General features: G+C 39.3%; 1 protein-coding gene across 1 annotated transcript in view; it reads left to right on the top strand.

Annotated features, from left to right (window-relative positions):
- Positions 1-21,828, top strand: part of PRKAR2A (protein kinase cAMP-dependent type II regulatory subunit alpha) — a 119,839-nt gene that overhangs the window by 16,088 nt on the left and 81,923 nt on the right. The window lies entirely within an intron of this gene.

The following is a 21,828-nucleotide window of genomic DNA, read 5'->3' as shown; positions in this document are numbered from 1 at the left end:
ATTTAATGTGTCTTGAACATTTAAAATTACTTTTATTCCCATGTTGTTTTTTAGTAGAATTGTTTCCTAAAGAAAACCACTCCTTGATTGTTGCTCTCCTTGCCAGAATTGTGTATGCTCTGTAATGTCTTTGGTCATGGTAGTCCAGTTTTCCTAATAATTTTGTTAATGTGCTATGAATGATTGAAAATTTGAGTATGTTGGGGCCTGCCCGTGGCTCATTTGGGAGAGTGTGGTGCTAATAACACCAAGGCCACGGGTTTGGATCCCTATAGAGGGATGGCTGGTTTGCTCACTTTGGAGAGCATGGTGCTGACAACACCAAGTCAAGGGTTAAGATCCCCTTACCGGTCATCTTTTAAAAGAAAAAAAAAAAAGAAAATTTGAGTATGTATTGTATATGATATTAAATTATGAATTGGTGGGATTTATGTAATACCGTACTAACATCTGAAGATACTGGTACTTGATATCCTTTTAAGGAGAATTTGCCTCCAAATTTGAAGCTGGAAAGTCACTGGAATAATGGTTTTAAAAAGAATCATAATACATGGCTTTTTAGAGTTTTGGTATGTATCTTAAGAATTGTGTACACATTGAAATGTCTGTGTACTGATCCTCAACACAACCAATAAAATCTCAATTATGAAAGAAAAAAAAGGGTGAATAAATGTTAATTTTTTGCCAATAGTAAAAAATAGTGTAATAAACCCCATCTACTGATTATCCAACTTCATTAACCCGTGGCCAGTGATACCATGCTAAATGTTTATCACCAGCTCTGTTTATAAACTATATAGTGTTTGTAAATTTCCCGTGGGAAGTATTTACTCATGCATTTACTTACTATGGCCAATTTCAAGCTACCAACCCAATTTCACTGAACATGGAGTTGGGGAAGGAATGTCAAAATCAGTTCTTGTGAACTGGCTGCAGCTCTTGAGACATTCCCACTTGAGATTATTTTTAAAAGTTCCCCCTCCCAGATTATTTTTAAAACTTCCAGAAATGTATCCATAAGTATTTCAGTTTTTGTCTCTGAGGACTATTTTTAAAAAATATACCCACAAAACTTGTATTACATCTAAAATAATTAACAATAATTCCTTAGTATCAGATATCCAGTCTGTGTCCAAACTTCTCTGCACATCCCCAAATAAGGTCTGTACATTATATTTTATATATTTTATATATATGGGTTTTTTGTGTGTGTGCTGGCTGGCTGGTATGGGGATCCAAACCCATGACTTTGGTTATCATAAGTCTGCACTCTAACAAACTAAGCTAACAGGCCTATATTTTTAAAGACTTTTTTAATCTATAGGATTTCTCTCCATCTTTCTTTTTCCTTTGAAGCTCATTTGTAGAAGAAAGCAGGTTGTTTATTTTGTAGAATTTTTCACTATCTGGAGTTTGCTGACTACATCACTGTGATGTTTACATCAAAGTTCCTTTGTTTCCTGTTTTTCCTCTACATTGATAGTGAGTTTTAGAGAAGTGGTTCTTCAAGTGAGGTTCCAGGATCAATAATGTCAGTATCACCTGCAAAACTTGTTAGAAATACAAGTTCTTGGCTCCACTCCAGGCCTATTAATCAGAAACTCTTAAGGATGGGGCGCTGCAATCTGTGTTTTAACTGTCCTTCCAGGTGATTCTGATCCCCCTTGTTTGAGAACCATTGCTGTGTAGGCTGGATCAGATTCAGGCTTGTTTGTCACTGCCACCTCCCCACCCCAAATCCTATTTCATAGCTGTTGATGTATTTTTCATTAGGAGGCACATAAGGCTGATTAGTCTCTCTTGTTTATGATGCTGATGGTCTTCTTGATCGTTGCCTAGACAGTTAATTCACTGGGGTTGCAAATATCATTGTTTTTTTCTGTCATCTCTTCTACATACACAAACTGGAATACTTTTTTAAAGAAAAACTTCCCTCAGCAACTCCTAGTATAGTTTGTTCAGGAAAGGCAGCATAAATGCTTGTTTTTGCTTTTATTTACCTGTTTTTAGAATAAGTTGTTTCCTAGCATTCTCCAAAGATGACCAATGAAGTCTTTTTATTTTTTAAAACATCAGTACTGTTTAAACTCAGGGATTTAACCATATTTGATATGTTTTAGTCCATTTGCCATTTTGTTCTTATTTGAGGCTTATATAATCCTATCTTTTTGTAGTGGTAACCTCTTCAAGTTTCCTCCTGATTCCTTTTGACATGGTCCTAGTATTTTTTTTTTTTTTTTTCTTTAAAGATAACTGGTAAGGAGATCTTAACCCTTGACTTGGTGTTGTCAGCACCACACTCTCCCAAGTGAGCTAACTGGCCATACCTATATAGGGATCCAAACCCGTGGCCTTGGTGTTATCAGCACCATACTCTCCCAAGTGAGCCACGGGCCAGCCCTACGTGGCCTAGATTTCTGATAGAAGATTTTCCAGTCTTATCTTGTTACATTTTTAGTTCTAGACCTGAAATCAGCAATTTCTTCTAGGAACCCTGTTTCCCTTTAGGCAGAAAAGATAGAGAACACGGTCTGGATGGTAGGGATACTCATTGCTACTGGGGTTAGTCATATTTCTAATTCAAATTCAGGCCTACAGTGCTTGACTTAACCTAACGTATATTCTTTCCTCAGTGCCAAGAAATTCCAGTATTCAGTAACACTAACATAATTACTCATTTTCTTTATCTCATAATGTACACGTAATAGTTTGAGTCAATACTAGCAGTATGATTTCTGAAAACAGATTAGGATCTTCTTGAGTTCTTATCTTTAGCATATACCCCACTAGGATATCCAGTGAAATCACTTTAAATAGTTTTTTCTGTAAGTCTCTTCCCAATTCAATATACAGCTAGGTTTGCTTTAATTTGCTTTGTTTTAGAGTTTGCTTTTTCTAATTTAATTTTGTAATTATGAGACAAATTTACGTGGTTCAAAAGTCAAATCTATAAAAAAAAATGTAAGGCATAAAAATCACTATACAATATATCAATCTGTGAAAATATGCTTAAATAACAAAATACTTTCTAAATATTAATGATTATGCTCCATTGGTGTGATTATTGAGATCTACAATGTTTCTTCATAATGTAGTTTTTAGACAAACAGCTATTGTTGAAAAAATAAAAATAAAATTTTAACTTCAAAAAATGGGGAAAAAAAACGTCAAATCTATAAAATAAGGTTTATTTAGAGAAGACTGGCTTCTACCCATTGTAGCCTCCTCTTGATTCCCTCCCTCCCTCCCCTTTAGCAGTGGTTTTCAGGCTTGGGAGCTTTTTAAAAATACTGATGTGCAGGCCCTACATCCAAGCAATTAATTCATAATTTGGGAGGAGAATTGGAAGAAAGTGAGACCCAATCATCAGTATTTTTTTCAAGTGTCTAGGTGATTGTCATGGGCAGCCAAAGTTAAGAACTACTGACATCTAACTGTTTTTGTGTTTTTTTCTTAATGATATATCCTTACACTTAAAAAAAAGATAATAAAAAAAAAGGGGTACATATGTTTCAATCCCTGCCTCCCCCTCTTTTAAATGCCAGCTGGTGTGTGACTGCACCAGTCACTGAAGAACCTGACCTGGAGAGCAACTGTGAGACAATGTGCATTTAACAAGCTTTCCAGGTTATCCTGCCACCCACTGAAGGTGGACAATGTTAATGTGTGATAGCTGTTACAGGAGTTTAAAAAAAAACTGCACTTGAGTAATTTTTTTCTAAAATACATTTTAAAAATATAAATGTAGGAAATTCTAAACACATTTATATGATTCTAAAAGTTGAGACTCCCAGGGCATCATGAACACACGTGTGATTTGGGATCTGTATATTATTGCATGATTCAGATTTACCACTTAGCCTGATATGTGATTTCTATTTGATTAGGAGTATGTGACATCTGTCTTGTGTTTTAATTACAAAATATGTGAAATTTTGTTCTTGAGAATATGAAAATGGATTTTTTTCTAATCTTCTTTTTATTTGATCATAGTTTTAATTTCTTTTTGGCATCAGTTACCGAGACCATTTCATTCCCTCTCTGCTCTTAATCCAAGCACTCAATAGATATTGTAAATACCAATTGGTGTTCCATCAATTTAGAACAATTCGGTGTCCATGGAAGTTTGGGAAATGCTGCTATGGGTTGGGGAATGCATTAAAATGCTCTATAAAGGGAGGGACATCGTTATGTTTATACCTTAGGCAAGCAGTGTGGAGAACTGGTCTGAGGCAGGGCCAGGCTGGATGCTGGGAGACCCCATTGCCATCCATTGTAGTAATACAAGTGAATGGTGATTAGGGCCTGAATTGAACCAAGTGAGATAGTTAGCAGCATATATGATTTGTTCCTTGATGACTGATTCATGTTAGTTAAATTCTCTGGAAATTAGGGGCCGGCCCGTGGCTCACTCGGGAGAGTGTGGTGCTGATAACACCAAGGCCACGGGTTCGGATCCTATATAGGGATGGCCAGTTAGCTCACTGGCTGAGCGTGGTGCTGACAACAACAAGCCAAGGGTTAAAATCCACTTACCAGTCATCTTAAAAAAAAAAAAAAAAAAACTCTGGAAATTGACTTATACAGGAATCTGGTAGACCTGAGTTTATGTCCTGGCTCCTCTGTCACAGCTGCCAAACTTCAGTATTTCCATTCTTTTTATTTATTTATTTATTTTTTGGCAGCTGGCCTGTACAGGGATCTGAACCCTTTACCCTGGTGTTACAACAGCACACTTTAAACAGCTGAGCTAACTAGGCAGCCACAGTATTTTCATTCTTTTTCTTTTTCCCCCAGACAGTATTTTCATTCTTAAAAGGGAATTTTTTATTTCCTTTCCAGATTATGGTGAAAATTAAAGATAATGTATGCTATATACCTAGCATTGTGTCTGGTGTGGTTAATTGTAATTGGCTGGGTGATCGTTCCTATTGATCCTAGAACTCCTGTCTCTGAAAACTAGAGTACTTGCTTATATTAAAATCCTTGGGAAGTTGGATTATCAGTAAAAATTTTGATTGGAAAATACAGAATTAGAATCAGCAAAAGAGCTGGAGGGGAGTGAGAATGGGAAGGAGGTGGTATTCCTCTAGCTCTGCAAAAGCCTGATGCAAAGTTGGTCTTTACCCTGTAGCAAATAATGATTCTTCAGGGCCTGGATAGTTTGTGTTTGGAGAGTTAGAGTTTCTGTCCCTGGGTGGGCAGTGCTTTTTGCCACCTTTGACTTGATACCAAATCCCCACCACTCCCTGCTTTTGATCTTGCCATAGTCAGGTCCTGTACTCAGGGTCCTGGAAGATGTTCTGTCTCTTCCTCTGTGGCATGGATTACATTGGACAACCATTCCACCCTTGACCCATTCTTACAGTCTGTGTGTTTAGGAGGTCATAGAGAGTAATGAGAACAGTCTGGTGGGAGACAGTAGTGTCACTGCCCCTGACTTTTAGAGCCTGGAGGAACAGGAACTGTGAAGGTGATTGGTTTTATTCTGGACCTTTTGAATTTCAGGTCCAGCCCATGGGGCTGGAATTCCAGCTGACATTTAGCCAGTAGTGGGAATGTGGGTCTTGAGAGTGCAAAGGTCATAAGTCAGGCTCATTTCATGTTTCTTCTCTTTTGCATATGCCTTCTCTCCTGCTTGGAATGTTGTCATCCCCCTCTTGTTTTTCTACTGAACTATTGTCTTTTATCAACGGTTCAAGTTTCCTTTTCTGCTCAGCAGCAATCCTATAAGGTAGATACTATTATCATCCTGGTTTTATAGATGAAGAAATTGAGGTGCAGAGGTTAAATCACTTGTTCAAGATCTCACTGCTAGTAAGTAAGGTGACACTGGGATTTGAACTCAACAAGCATGGCTCAGACTCCATGCTCATAATCACTTCACTCTTCTACTTTCTTGGCCCTTGGTAAGTACTTATTGTATGAAGCAACTGTTCACAGTGGTCATCTCAGCTGTGCAAGGAAAGAGTCCTGGCGTCTCCATGCTTGTGAATGTGCCAGGAGCCTGAAGTGCTCGTGGGTCCACGCTAGGTCTCTGTGGGGGATTTAAGGAGACAGGTTTTCCCTTTCAGTACAATATTTCCATTGAGACAAAAAGCAGTCCCCAAATCTTTCCTAATATGTTCTCTTTTTCCTGTTCCTGTTACATTTTCTTGGTTCAAGCCCTCCTCATCTCTTGGTAGGATGTTACAATAGGCCTATTACTGGTCTTCCCATTCTGTGTTTTATTCCCTTGGTGATGCTGTTACTGAAATCATCTTTCTTTTTTTTTTTTATTTTTTATTTTTATTTTTTTAATTTTATTTTGTCGATATACATTGTAGCTGATTATTGCTCCCCATCACCAAGACCTCCCTCCCTTCTCCCTCCCCCCTCCCCCCTAACAATGTCCTTTCTGTTTGCTTGTCGTATCAACTTCAAATAATTGTGGTTGTTATATCTTCTCCCCCCCCCGGTTTTTTTTTTTTTTTTTTTGTGTGTGTGTGTGTGTGTGTGTGTGTGTGAATTTATATATTAATTTTTAGCTCCCACCAATAAGTGAGAACATGTGGTATTTCTCTTTCTGTGCCTGACTTGTTTCACTTAATATAATTCTCTCAAGGTCCATCCATGTTGTTGCAAATGGCAGTATTTCATTCGTTTTTATAGCTGAGTAGTATTCCATTGTGTAGATGTACCACATTTTCTGTATCCACTCATCTGATGATGGGCATTTGGGCTGCTTCCAACTCTTGGCTATTGTAAAGAGTGCTGCGATAAACATTGGGGAACAGGTATACCTTCGACTTGATGATTTCCATTCCTCTGGGTATATTCCCAACAGTGGGATAGCTGGGTTGTATGGTAGATCTATCTGCAATTGTTTGAGGAACCTCCATACCATTTTCCATAGAGGCTGCACCATTTTGCAGTCCCACCAACAATGTATGAGAGTTCCTTTTTCTCCGCAGCCTCGCCAGCATTTATCGTTCAGAGTCTTTTGGATTTTAGCCATCCTAACTGGGGTGAGATGGTATCTCAATGTGGTTTTGATTTGCATTTCCCAGATGCTGAGTGATGTTGAGCATTTTTTCATATGTCTGTTGGCCATTTGGATATCTTCCTTAGAGAAATGCCTACTTAGCTCTTTTGCCCATTTTTTAATTGGGTTGCTTGTTTTCTTCTTGTAGAGTTGTTTGAGTTCCTTATATATTCTGGATATTAATCCTTTGTCAGATGTATATTTTGCAAATATTTTCTCCCACTCTGTTGGTTGTCTTTTAACTCTTTTAATTGTTTCTTTTGCTGTGCAGAAGCTTTTTAGTTTGATATAATCCCATTTGTTTATTTTTCCTTTGGTTGCCCGTGCTTTTGGGGTTGTATTCATGAAGTCTGTGCCCAGTCCTATTTCCTGAAGTGTTTCCCCTATGTTTTCTTTAAGAAGTTTTATTGTCTCAGGGTGTATATTTAAATCCTTAATCCATTTTGAGTTGATTTTAGTATACGGTGAGAGGTATGGATCTAGTTTCATTCTCCTGCATATCGATATCCAGTTATCCCAGCACCACTTGCTGAAGAGGCAGTCCCTTCCCCAGTGAATAGGCTTGGTGCCTTTGTCAAAGATCAGATGGCAGTAAGTGTGTGGGTTGATTTCTGGATTCTCTATTCTATTCCATTGGTCAGTGTGTCTGTTTTTATGCCAGTACCATACTGTTTTGGTTATTATAGCTTTGTAGTATAGCTTAAAGTCAGGTAGTGTTATGCCTCCAGCTTTATTTTTTTTGCTCAGCATTGCTTTGGCTATGCGTGGTCTTTTATTGTTCCATATAAATGTCTGAATAGTTTTTTCCATTTCTGAGAAAAATGTCTTTGGAATTTTGATGGGGATTGCGTTGAATTTGTATATCACTTTGGGTAGTATGGACATTTTCACTATGTTGATTCTTCCAATCCAAGAGCATGGAATATCTTTCCATCTTCTTGTATCCTCTCTAATTTCTCTCAGCAGTGGTTTGTAGTTCTCATTATAGAGATTTTTCACCTCCTTGGTTAAGTCAATTCCTAAGTATTTTATTTTTTTGGTGGCTATTGTAAATGGGCAGGCTTTCTTGATTTCTCGTTCTGCATGTTCACTATTGGAGAAAAGAAATGCTACTGATTTTTGTGTGTTGATTTTGTATCCTGCTACTGTGCTGAAATCATTTATCAATTCCAACAGTTTTTTTGTAGAGGTTTTAGGCTGTTCGATATATAGGATCATGTCATCTGCAAACAGGGACAGTTTGACTTCATCTTTTCCAATCTGGATGCCCTTTATTTCCTTCTCTTCTCTGATTGCTCTGGCTAGTACTTCCAACACTATGTTGAATAGGAGTGGTGAGAGTGGGCATCCTTGTCTAGTTCCTGTTCTTAAAGGAAAAGCTTTCAGCTTTTCCCCATTCAGGATGATATTGGCAGTGGGTTTGGCATATATGGCTTTAATTATGTTGAGATACTTTCCCTCTATACCTAACTTATAGAGGGTCTTTGTCATGAATGAGTGCTGAACTTTATCAAATGCTTTTTCAGCATCTATAGAGATGATCATATGGTCCTTGTGTTTGAGTTTATTAATATGGTGTATCACATTTATTGATTTGCGTATGTTGAACCAACCTTGCATCCCTGGGATGAATCCCACTTGATCGTGATGAATAATTTTTCGTATGTGTTGCTGTATTCTGTTTGCTAGTATTTTAGTGAGGATTTTTGCATCTATATTCATCAAGGATATTGGCCTGTAGTTTTCTTTTTTGGTTATATCTTTACCTGGTTTTGGTATCAGGATGATGTTTGCTTCATAGAATGAGTTTGGGAGATTTGTGTCCGTTTCAATCTTTTGGAATAGTTTGTAAAGAATCGGTGTCAATTCCTCTTTGAATGTTTGGAAAAATTCTGCTGTGAATCCATCTGGTCCTGGGCTTTTCTTTGTTGGGAGCCTTCTGATAACAGCTTCAATCTCCTTTATTGTTATTGGTCTGTTCAAATTTTCTACGTCTTCATGGTTCAGTTTTGGGAGCTTGTGTGTGTCCAGAAATTTATCCATTTCCTCCAGATTTTCAAATTTGTTGGCGTATAGTTGTTTATAGTAGTCTCGAATGATTCCTTGTATTTCAGATGAGTCAGTTGTAATATCACCTTTTTCATTTCTAATTTTTGTTATTTGAGTCTTCTCTCTTCTTTTTTTTGTTAGCCATGCTAGTGGTTTGTCAATTTTATTTATCTTTTCAAAATACCAACTTTTTGATTCGTTGATCTTTTGAATTGTTTTTTGGTTTTCAATTTCATTCAGTTCTGCTCTGATCTTAATGATTTCTTTCCGTCTGCTAACTTTAGGTTTGGATTGTTCTTGTTTTTCTAGTTCTTTAAGGTGAAGTGTTAGGTTGTTCACTTGCCATCTTTCCATTCTTCTGAAGTAAGCGTTTAATGCAATAAATTTTCCCCTCAATACTGCTTTTGCAGTATCCCACAGGTTTTGGTATGATGTATCATCGTTTTCATTAGTTTCAATAAATTTTTTGATTTTCTGCTTGATTTCTTCTTGGACCCATATGTCATTAAGTAGAATGCTGTTTAATTTCCATGTGTTTGTATAGTTTCCAGAGTTTCGTTTGTTATTAATTTCTAGTTTTAATCCATTGTGGTCTGAGAAGATACATGGATAATTCCAATTTTTTTGAATTTATTGAGACTTGATTTGTGACCTAATATGTGATCTATCCTGGAGAATGATCCATGTGCTGATGAGAAGAATGAATATTCTGAGGTTGTTGGGTGGAATGTTCTGTAGATATCTGCCAATTCCAATTGGTCTAGAGTCTTGTTTAGATCTTGTGTTTCTCTACTGATTCTTTGCCTAGATGATCTGTCTAATATTGACAGTGGAGTGTTCAGGTCCCCTGCTATTATGGTATTAGTGTCTATTTCCTTCTTTAGGTCTAATAGAGTTTGTTTTATAAATCTGGCTGCTCCAACATTGGGTGCGTACATATTTATGATTGTTATGTCTTCTTGATGGATCAGACCTTTTATCATTAAGTAGTGTCCCTCATTGTCTCTTTTTATGGTTTTTAGTTTAAAGTCTATTTTGTCAGATATAAGAATAGCTACTCCAGCTCGTTTTTCTTTTCTGTTTGCATGGTAAATCTTTTTCCATCCTTTCACTCTTAGTCTGTGTGAATCTTTATGGGTGAGGTGGGTCTCTTGTAGGCAGCATATAGTTGGGTCCTCCTTTTTGATCCAGTCAGCCAGTCTGTGTCTTTTAATTGGGGAATTTAAGCCTTTTATATTAAGAGTTGTTATTGAAAGGTGTTGATTTATTCCTAGCATTTTATTGGTTGTTTGGTTGTCTTAGGTTTCTTTTGTTCCTTGCTTTCTGATTTACTGTTTGCTTTCTTTGTTTGGTGGTTCCTTAGGTTGTAGATAGTGTTTTTGTTAGCTTGTTTTCTCTTCATGAATGCCATTTTTATTATACTAGCGGGTTTAGATTTTTCTTGGGTTTTTATGGCAGTGGTAGTTATTTTTCAGGAACCAAACCCAGTACTCCCTTGAGGATTTCTTGTAAGGGTGGTCGTGTGGTAGTGAACTCCCGCAGTTTTTGTTTGTCTGAGAAATATACTATTTGCCCCTCATTTCGGAAGGATAGCCTTGCAGGGTAGAGTATTCTTGGCTGGCAATCTTTGTCTTTTAGTATTTTGAAAATATCATCCCATTCCTTTCTAGCTTTTAGGGTTTGTGATGAAAAGTCTGATGTTAATCTGATTGGGGCTCCCTTATGGGTGATTTGACGCTTCTCTCTTGCAGCTTTTAAGATTCTCTCTTTGTCTCTGAGTTTTGCCAATTTGACTATGACATGTCTTGGAGAAGGCCTTTTTGGGTTGAATACGTTTGGAGATCATTGAGCTTCCTGGATCTGAAGATCTGTGATTTTTCCTATACCTGGGAAGTTTTCTGCCACTATTTTGTTGAATATGTTTTCAATGGAATCTCCATTTTCCTCCCCTTCTGGAATACCCATGACTCGGATATTTGAGCGTTTGAGGTTGTCTGATATCTCTCTCAGATTTTCTTCCATGTCCTTGATTCTTTTTTCTTTTTGTCTGCTTGTGTTATTTCAAACAGCCCATCTTCAAGTTCAGAGGTTCTCTCTTCAACTTCGACAAGCCTGCTGGTTAAACTCTCCGTTGTGTTTTTTATTTCGCTGAATAACTTCTTCAGTTCAGCAAGTTCTGCTACATTTTTTTTCAGGACATTGATTTCCTTGTACATTTCCTCTTTCAGATCCTGTATACTTTTCCTCATTTCATCATGATGTCTAGCTGAGTTTTCTTGTATCTCATTCAGTTTCCTTAGAATTATCACTCGAAATTCCTTTTCAGTCATTTCAAGGGCTTCTTGTTCTATAGGATCTAGAGTTTGAGATTTATTAACTTTCGGTGGTGTACTTTCTTGATTTTTTGTATTTCTGGTATCTTTTTTTTGGTGTTTATTCATTGTGGCAGGGGGTTGCACAGACCACCGGTCTGAGAGTAATGACTAACTAGGATGTTGCTGTGGTTGCCAATTTGGTATGGCTCCCTCCGTGACTGCTCAGTTGGCCTCTAGTGCCTTGTGTGTGTGGTTGTCTCGGGTCTTGGGCTTCTCCGGGGAGCCACCTTTCTGGTCAGCTTGGACTCTGCTGGGCTGGTGGATCACGTACCACAGGGTGTGTGATCTCTGTTGAGCTTTCACTTCCTGTGCAGGACTTCTCCCTGTTCCGTGTGCTCTGGCCCAGGCTGTTAGATCGTGCAGTGGCGACCCCACCGGGTGTGTGGTTTCTGTCCAGTCTCTGCCTCCCTGGCCGCACGTCTCTCCCCTCTGTGCGCACTGTGCTGGGCTGGGGCGTGTCTTCTGCACCCCTCGTCTATCAGCTGGGCCTTCAAGACCCTGCTCGGCACCGCCTCGCCCAGGAAGTCTACCAGGTTTCTGCTAGGCACAGACGACCGGTCGCTCTGGGTGCCTTTGTAGCACTGTGTAGATCTTTCTCGGGTCTTGTTCACCTTTGTATCCCCCCGGTATAAACCGAGCCTAGCGCCCGCCTGCAGCCTGCTCTCCGGCAGGTTCAGGCAGACCTGGGAACTCTCCTACCACACTATTCCCAACCAGAAATTCGTTAGGCTTTTTTCCAAACTGGTGGCCGCAGAGATGGTATCTGCCTCCCAGTAACAGGAAGCTTACCGGGGGCCGGAGTCCAGGGTGTGGTGGAGTGACAGTTGGCCCGCCCGTACTTCCTTTCCCTCCCAACACTGGCCGGGGATGCCCCACGCCACCAGCCCCGCCAGAGAACTGGGGAGGCAGTGGGAGAGGAGGCCGGTCTACAGGCTCCGGAAAGCCCTGTGCCAGGCCAAGCAAGTGGGAGGGCTCAGTGATGGCCGAGCAGGGCGGAGCTGCCCGCACCTGGGAAAATGGAGGCAGCACCAGGGCGGTGAGTGGCCTGGTTGTGCAGGCGGGAGCCAGGTGGGCATCCGCCCCCCGAACAGAGCTGGACCAGGGGTTCACTCACAGTGCTGTGCCAGGTCGGGTGCTCGCTCTCTGTCTCTGGTTTGTCGCCTTCCGTGTTCTCGGCTGCTGCCGCCTCGGGCTGTTCAGTCGCGGCGCGGCTCGGGCGCTCCCAGGAATCTTCTTTAATGCCGGCCTGAAACCTCGAATCCTGAATAGAGCAGCTGGCCGCCTTCAGCGCGGCCCTGGCCTCTGGGATCCTGGCTGCATCCACAGCAGCCCTGGCGCCGTGTTCCCTGTTTCGAGACTCGCTTTTGCAGCTAAGAAACAGTTCTTTTCCTGCTCCACACTTCAAAGCTGTTGCCTGTAAATGAGGCAGCCTCTCCTGCCGGGGGCAAAGTGGCGGTCACCCCCCACGACCGGCCAGCAGCAGCGGTCCTCCCTTAAGAGATGGCAAGAGGAAGGTCCACAAGTTTCCCGGCTGCCTGAGGCCCAGTGGCCGCCTTTTCCACCTCAGCTACTCCGCGCGCCAGCCGCCGCAGCCACCGCCATCTTGAAAACCTGAAATCATCTTTCTAAGATGCATGTATGATCCTCTTACTTCCTTATGGAAGATCCTCCATTGGCTCCCCAGTGCCTACAGCAGTTCCTGATCCAAACTAAAGAGTGAGCTATTCTTCTGTCCCTAGTTTGGAATATTCCAGGGAAGAACCCTGACTAGCTTGGCTTGGGTCAGGTTACCATTCTGGAACAAGTTACCATGCTGGGGCAGTGAGAACACTGTGGTTTGCCCAGCTTGGATCATGTGCCCTATCCTGTGGCCAAGTTGGAAGTGGGGGGGGGCAGGGTTGGAAGTGAAGCCCCACAAGGACTTCAAGTCTTGGAGAGACTACTCCTAAAGTATAACCCATTTATCTAGCTAGAAGCAGGAAGGGATATGGAGTAGTGCCATAGGAGGTGGGTAGACTCATTGGTGTGGCTAAACACTATGTTGTGGCCTTCAGCCTGTCCTCTACCTTCCTGCATTAGTTCAGCAGATATTCATTCTGCTCAGCACTGGGACAGGGGAGGATAAGAGTGCTCCTGCCTGCAGGAGCTTATCATCTGGTGGGGGCAGCAACAAGCAAACAGGCAACATGATGTGACAATTCCTCTACAGGAGAAAGCTGGGAGAAAGTCTGATATACAGTGTATTGCTGTAGATCCATAATTAAATAATGGAATTGTGGAATTTATTTCAAAAAATGTAAAACAAGCATTTTCACTTACTAACATCTTTACTTTTCCTCAGTTGTCAAATTTAGATGAGTCAGATCCTGGCTTGACCATCCTATCTGTGTGACCTTGGGGGCAATTTTCTGAGTCTGTCTCCTCAGCTACAAAATGGAATGGTAATAGGATAGTTTTGAGGACTACAGGTGATGATGCATTTTAAATGGTTGGCATAGTACTTACACATAGGGAGACTTAAAAAATTGTAACTAACAAAAAATGTTTGAACAGGGTATACAGGGCAAAATAGCAGCTTTGAAGAAAATGTAAAACTGACTCCAGTCTTTTAAAGATATATAAAACAAACAAAAAGATCCCTCCACAAAACTATGCTGTCCGTATCATTTTACATTCACAGAACCTTCATACATAGGGTCATTGAGTCTGTTCTCAGGTCTTTTGGGCTAAGTGGTACTACCCTCATTGAAATTGTGAGGATACTGAGGCTCAGAAAGGTTTAAGTTCTGAAGCTAGAATACAAACCTAACTTTTGACTTCAAATCTTATGACCGTTACCCTTGTTTTGTTCTCTAAAGTCATGTCAAATATTAAGAATGAATGTCATATTTAAAATGACAATTAGACTAAAAGTTAGTAGGACAGCTTTTGTCATTTGAAAATAGGTATTTCTTGTACAAAGAATTTGATAGGTTAGATCTTTGGCTTTCAGTTTTCTTAACACACTGATTTTTGCTGGGAAGGATGCCTTGGGTGTGGGTGGAAGTGTCTACTTGTGTGGCTAGCATGTAAAGGAGGATGGAGAAGCCTGACCTGCCTCTTCACACCTTTGCATCAGGGCTGAGGACAGCTGAGATAGTAGAGTCTGTGTTAGGTGGTACCTGCTGGCTGCAGTGTATGTTAATATTTATGGATAATTAATTTGTGCATTTGAGAATGCAAAATGACTTCTCCCCTCTTGTATATTGCAATGTCTATATACTTGGAAGAGTAAGAATCTTCCAGTTTCTCAATAGCATAGCAACTCTAAATACTAGTGCTTTCAAAAGAAACAAAAATCATAAATGGAGATTATTTTTTTTGAGTGACATGTAATTTCTTATTTGGGGCTCACAGCTCTAGTGCTGCAAAGAGCGTACCAAATATCTTTTTGCTTCGTTAAGATGTCTGCATTATTTTGTTTGTTTGTTTGTTTTTTTAAAGATGACCGGTAAGGGGATCTTAACCCTTGGCTTGGTGTTGTCAGCACCATGCTCAACCAGTGAGCTAACCGGCCATCCCTATATAGGATCTGAACCCATGGCCTTGGTGTTATCAGCACCGCACTCTCCTGAGTGAGCCATGGGTCGGCCCTTTGTTTTTTAAAATATGAAGTGTTTTAAAAATATGAAGTCTCTACCTTCTTCTCTCCATAATTGATTTAATGCTAAATATTTAAGCTTACAGACATCAGAAGGAGCCTCATAATACTTTGGGTTTACAGTGGAGCTCTCCTTTTAAACTTGCATTGGGTGGGTAAACTTGCTGTGTGGCTGCCCAGGAAAGAGAGAGGCTTAGGTGAGGTGAACATTGCTTTGACATCATTCTGTGGTGCTGTTGAGAGATTACTTGAAGGCTGAAGGTTGGATAGGATGATTTATACATCTACTCTGTAAACTTTAAATTGGCCATGTGCTGAGCTCTGTACTTGGTGCTGGGGATTTAGAGATTAGTCTGACAAAATGCCTGTCTTCTTGGAGTTCATGGTCTGTTCTATAGACAGAGAAAGAACCAGTTACGATGTGCCTAGAGTGTTTTCATTCATAAATGTATGGGATCCTAGGGGAGGGATATAAGGAACTGCCTGGAAGGATGAGATGGAAGGGAGCAGTGGGTGCACACATATAGAGAGGCTGTGAAAATGGTCTTGTTCTGGGCACAGGGAGGATTTTTGATGATTGGATGGGAAGAGGGAGAGGTATAGGAGGCAAGGTTGGAGAATTTTTTATTTTTTATTTTTTTGGCATCTGGCAGGTGTGGGGATCCAAACCCTTGACCTTAGTTTTACAACACCATGCTCTAACCAACTGAGCTGATTGGCCAGCCCTGGAGAAGTATTAATAATAAAGCTAGCTTCTTTTTTAAAGTATAATAAAACTAACTTGCTCTTCACTAGGTATGAGCTAAGTCATACATATATTAAAGCTGACCTCAATTTCTCACAGAAACAGGCACCTTCTGAATATCAAAAGCCTTTAGAACTGGTGAATTGAAACTTCAGCTGTTTTCTTGATATCCTGAAAAAACTGTTGAAATTCATAACTAAATATTTACAAAACATAGTGCTTGAAAACTAGAATATAAATTGTCGAGTTGATTCCTACTATAGTCAGGGCTGTGCTCTAAATTGCTGGAAAGCTGCCCTGATTTCAAGGCTGAGTAAGGTCTGAGCTACTCTGATTTCTATGATATGTTATCAATTTATAGCCATGGTTTTCTACTCTGGAGCACATCAGATTTATCTCATGCAACTTTTTGGAAATATCAGTGGAACAAGGCATTATAGAATGTTTAAAATCAACAAGGTGGCCAAACTCAGTGCAAGATTCAAAATGTATATTTCTTAAAAGAAACTAGAACTGCCCCCCAAAAAACCTGTTCACTTTCTGGGTGGATAGAAAGGATTGTAAAGTCAGTTGAATACCCAACCCAGTGACCCTTCACTGTCAACATTCTTAATAACTTTCCACCTTTATCTTCTCTTGTTTTACTTAGGACCTTTAACATGGCTCATAGCAGTTACTTAAATTGTGTAAAACTTTCTTAAGATTGCAGACAGCTTTGTTATTCCCAAGGAAGAATTCTGGCTCTCTTGCCCAAATTTCCACCCAAAGAGTTTTTGTCTTCTGTATCCAGAAACCATAAAAGGTACCTCCTATTCTTTTTCAATCAGAATTATATCCCAGTCTTTGTCTGTTATTTTTAGTTCTTTGTGCTTTAATATGTATGGAGTGTTATGTCTAATGTGACCACTCTTATTAACCCAAGATTAAACAAGCTTTTGCTGTCTATAGAAGACAGTTGTGTTTACAAGTTTTCAGAGTTTAAAAAAATCCAAGCACATTTGAGAACTTTTTATTTTAGTCTAAATAGAACATAAGGCCTCAAAAAAAAAAAAAAAAAAAAAAAGTAAAAGCTGTGATCACAGTTGCCTATAACACCAAATGAATAAAGAAGGGGTGTGGTGAGTTATTTTCTTCCTGTTACTACACCTCAGAACCTACTGAGTCTTTGCCTTTTATGTTATAGGATGTGTTTGTTTATTGTCACAGTTAAATTACAAACTCCATGAGGAGAAATGGTTTGTTTTGTTCTCTGCTCCAATCCCAGTGCCTAGCAAATAGTAAGTGCTCAATAAATATTTATTGAGTAAATGAAAAAAGTCATGTTTTTTCTGCTCTTCTCTCTGCTTACTTTACTCTGTTTCATTTCTTCCTCATAGTCCTTATACTTAAAATTGATCTGAATCATGGCTAGGGGCTTTCAATAATTTTTTGTTAAACCGCTTTATTGAGGTATAATTTAATGCCATAAAATTTACCCATTTTTATTTTATTTATTTATTTATTTATTTATTTAATTTTTTTTTTTTTTTTTTTTTTTAAAAGATGACCAGTAAGGGGATCTTAACCCCTGGCTTGGTGTTATCAGCACCATGCTCAGCCAGTGAGCCAACCGGCCATCCCTATATAGGGATCCGAACCCATGGCCTTGGTGTTATCAGCACCGCACTCTCCCGAGTGAACCAAGGGCCAGCCCCTAAAATTTACCCATTTTTAGCATACAGTTCAATTATTGTTGTTAAATTAACAGAGCTGTGCAACCATCACCACAATTTTAGAATTTTTTTTTTTTTTTTTTTTTTTTTTAAAGATGACTGGTAAGGGGATCTTAACCCTTGACTTGGTGTTGTCAGTACCATGCTCACCCAGTGAGCTAACTGGCCATCCCTATATGGGATCCAAACCCATGGCCTTGGTGTAATCAGCACCACACTCTCCTGAGTGAGCCATGGGCCGGCCCAATTTTAGAATATTTTATCACCTCAAAAAGATCTCATTTGTGCCTATTTGCAGTCACTCCCCATTCCCACTCCAATCCTACCCAGCTTACCACTAATCTACTTTTTGTCTCTCCAGTTTTACTTTTCTGGGCATTTCATATAAATAGAATTGTACAGTATGTGGTCTTTTAAGCCTGGCTTCTTTCCCTTTAGCATAATGTTTTGTGTGTTGGGTGTGTGTGTGTGTGTGTGTGTGTGTGTGTGTGTGTGTGTGTGTGTGTGTGTGTGTGTGTGTGTGTGTGTGTGTGTGTGTGTGTGTGTGTGTGTGTGTGTGTGTGTGTCGCTATTGTGTGTGTGTGTGTGTGTGTGGCTATTCAGATAACACATAATCAACCTTTTCAAAGTGTATAATTCAGTGGCGTTTAGTGTGTTTACAATGTTGTGCACCCACTGTGACTCTCTAATTGTAAATAATTTTTTCACTGCAGAAGAACACCCTTTACCCAGTAAATGATCACTCCTCATTCTCCCCTCCTCCCATCCCCTGGCGACTATCAGTCTGCTTACTGTCTTTTTTTTTTTTTTTTTTTTCTTTTTTCTTGGCAGCTGGCTGGTATGGAGATCTGAATCCCTTGACCTTGGTGTTACAAGGCTTTGCTCTAACCAACTGAGCTAGCTGGCCAGCCTTGCTTTCTGTCTTTATGGATTAACTATTCTGGATATTTCATATAGGACCTTTTGTGTCTTTTTTTTTTTTTTTTTTCATTTAAGTAATGTTTTTGAGGTTCATCCAAATTGTAACGTGTCAATATTTTATGGCTGAATAATATTCCGTCGAATGTATATACTGTAATTTGTTTATCTGTTCATCTGTTGATAGGCATTTGGGCTGTTTACACCTTTTGGCTATTGTGAATAGTGCTGATATGAACATTTGTGAACAAATATGTGTTTGAGCAACTGTTTTTATTCTTTGGGTTATATTTCTAGGAGTAGAATTGCTGGGTCATATGGTAATCTATGTACAGTATACCTTTTGAGGATCTGCCAGGCTGTTTTCACAGCAGCTGCACTATTTTACATTGCCACTAGCAATGTACAAGGATTCCTATTTCTCTGTATTCTTGCCAACACTTGTTTTACAGTTTTTAGATTAGAGCCATGCCAGTGGGTGCAAAGTGGTATCTCATTGTGGTTTTGATTTGCATTTCCTTAATGACCAGTGGTGCTGAGTATCTTTTTATGAGGTTGGTGGTCATTTGTATTTCTTACAAATGTCTTGAAGAAATGTCTACTCAAGTCCTTGGCCCATTTTTAATTGGGTTGTTTGTCTTTTTGCTGTTGAGTTGTAAAAGTTCTGTATATATTCTGGATATTAAACTCTTATTAAAGATATGATTAGCAAATATTTTCTCCCATTCCGTATGTTATCTTTTCATTTTCTTGGGAGTATCCTTTGGTTCACAAAAGTTTTTCATTTTGGTGAAGTTCAGTTTACCTATTTTTTCTTTTGTTTGTGATTTTGGTGTCAAGTATATTCATTACTAAATTCAAAGTCATGAAGATCTATTCCTATGCTTTTTCCTAATATTATATTTTAGGTCATCAATTCATTTTGGGTTAATTTTTGTATATGAGGTTAGGTAGGGCTCCAGCTTTATTCTTTTGCATGTGTTATGCACATGGATATTCAGTTGACCCAGCACTATTTGTTGAAGAGACTATTCTTTCCATTGAATGGTGTTGGCACTGTTGTTGAAAATCAGTTGGCTATAGATATTTGAGTTTACTTCTGGGTTTTCAATTCTAGTCCATTGCACTATGTGTCTGTCCTGATGTTTGTACCATGTTGTTTTGATTAGTGTAGCTTTGCGGTAAATATTGAAATTGGGAAGTGTGAGTGTTACTTTGTTGATATTCTTATGATGAGCCACTTTTGCGTTCCTGGGATAAATTCTACTTGGTCATGGTAGATACTCTTTTTAATATGTGGTTGAATTCTGTTGGATTTGCTAGTATTTTTTTTTTTGTGTGTGTGTGTGTGTGTGTGTGTGTGTGTGTGTGTATGTGTGTGAGGATTTTTACATCTATATTCATAAGGGATTTTGGTGTGTAGTTTTCTTTTCTGTGGTATCTTTGTCTGGCTTTGGTATCAGGATAATTCTGGCCTCATGTGTTAGGAAGTGTTCCCTCCTCCTTCATTTTTTTTGAAGAGTTGAGTAGAATTGGTGTTAATTTTTCTTTAAATGCTTGCTGGAGTTCACCAGTGAAGCCATTAGGTCCTGACTTTTCTTAATTGGGAGGTTTTTGAATACTGATCCAATCTCTTACTATAGTTCTGTTGAGATTGTCTATTTCTTTTAGATTCAGTTCTGGTAATTTGTGATTCTAGAAATTTGTTCTTTTCATTTAGATTATCTAATTTGTTGGTCATAACTAGGCTACTTTTTCCTCTGTTTTTGAAAAATTATTATTTATAAAAATTATACAATAAAATAGATTTTTTTATGTATGGTTCTATGCATCTTAATACATGTATAGATTTGTGTAATGACCACCATAATCAGTGTACAGAACAGTCTATTACCCCCCAAAACTCTTGTTTTTCTTTATAGTGACACTCTCTTCCTACCCCTAACTCCTAGCAACCACTGGTCTGCTCTCCATCACTATAGTTTTGTCTTTTTGAGAATGTTATGTAAATGGAATCACACAGTATGTATCTTTTGAGATTGGCTTTTTCACTCAGTGTTTTTTAGATTTACCCAAGTCATTGCATATTATCAATAGTTCTTTTTTAACTGAGTGACATTTCATTGTATGGATGTATCACAGTTTATTCATCTGTTTCTGGTGTTTGGACACTATGAATAGACCTGCTAGACATTTCATAGAGACTTCGGATTCCTGGTTGTCCATACACTGAAACCAATAGACATGTGATCATCAATCCCTCAAGTTTTCTAGAGGATGAAATACATTAATTTTATGTATTTCTGGCACATTAAGCTTTTAAGTAAGTACATTCAGCAAATAAATACTAAAGATCTGTGACATGCGAAGCGTTGAGAATACATTGGTAAGCAAAAACAGACTTAAACTCATTTCCTTAGGAAGATCATGGTCCTATAGGGGAGAACACTATCAACCAAATAACCGTTTACATTATTCTAGCATTGTACCTATAGCATTGCTGCTCTAAAGAAAAGGTATTTGGTTTCTTCAGAGCCTGTAACAGCAATTTTGACCTTATCAGGGAAGTCGATTAGGGCTTGTTTGATAGAGATGACCACTGTCTCAGTTCTCAATGTTGAAATAGGAGTTAACTAAGCAAAGTGGTGGGGTAACGTTCTAGGAGACCTTGGAGTGGGAGGAAGTGGTGAGAAGGCCAGTATGGCAGCCAAAGGCAGGGGAGGAAGGAGAACATGATAGGAGTTTTGTCCTTATCCTAAGAACAGGGGGAAGGTCACTGAAGAATTTTAAGTCATGGGATGTGAAGTGATAAGGACAGTGGTTAGGAAAGATCACTTTTGCAGCTGGCTGGAAAGGGGATTAGAGAGGGCCAAGAATCAGTATAGGTAATTTATCAGTTAGGATGCCGTTGCTGTATGAGATGATATTTGCATGGGTTGGGGGAGGGAGTGTTGGAGATGGATTCAGGGCATATTTAGAAGGTAAGATGGCCAGGTTGTAGAGGTGGATTGGATAGGAGGTGTGTGGGAGAGAGGACTCAAAAGAGGACACCTGTGTTTCGGGCTTGTGCTTTTGGATTAACAGCAGTACTCCTTATTGAGATGAAGAACATGAGAAAGGCTTCAGCTTTGGGAGGATGGGGAAGATCATGAGTTTGATGGTGGATATGTGGGTTTGAGTCTTCGAGATATGCAGGAAATGATAAGCAGGCAGTTAGCCATTCTCGTCTGGAGCTCACAGGAGAGGTTTAGGTGAGAGGTATTAGGGTGGGTCCCTGCTAGGGTGGGTGTGGATGAGATCTTCCAGGGAAAAAAGTAATAGGGCGAGAAGCAGAGGGCCTCGGCGACTGACAGATGGGTGCACCT

Source organism: Cynocephalus volans, chromosome 11 (genome assembly GCF_027409185.1).
Source record: "Cynocephalus volans isolate mCynVol1 chromosome 11, mCynVol1.pri, whole genome shotgun sequence".
Lineage (NCBI taxonomy): Eukaryota > Metazoa > Chordata > Mammalia > Dermoptera > Cynocephalidae > Cynocephalus > Cynocephalus volans.
This window is presented reverse-complemented; position numbering and strand designations above follow the sequence as displayed.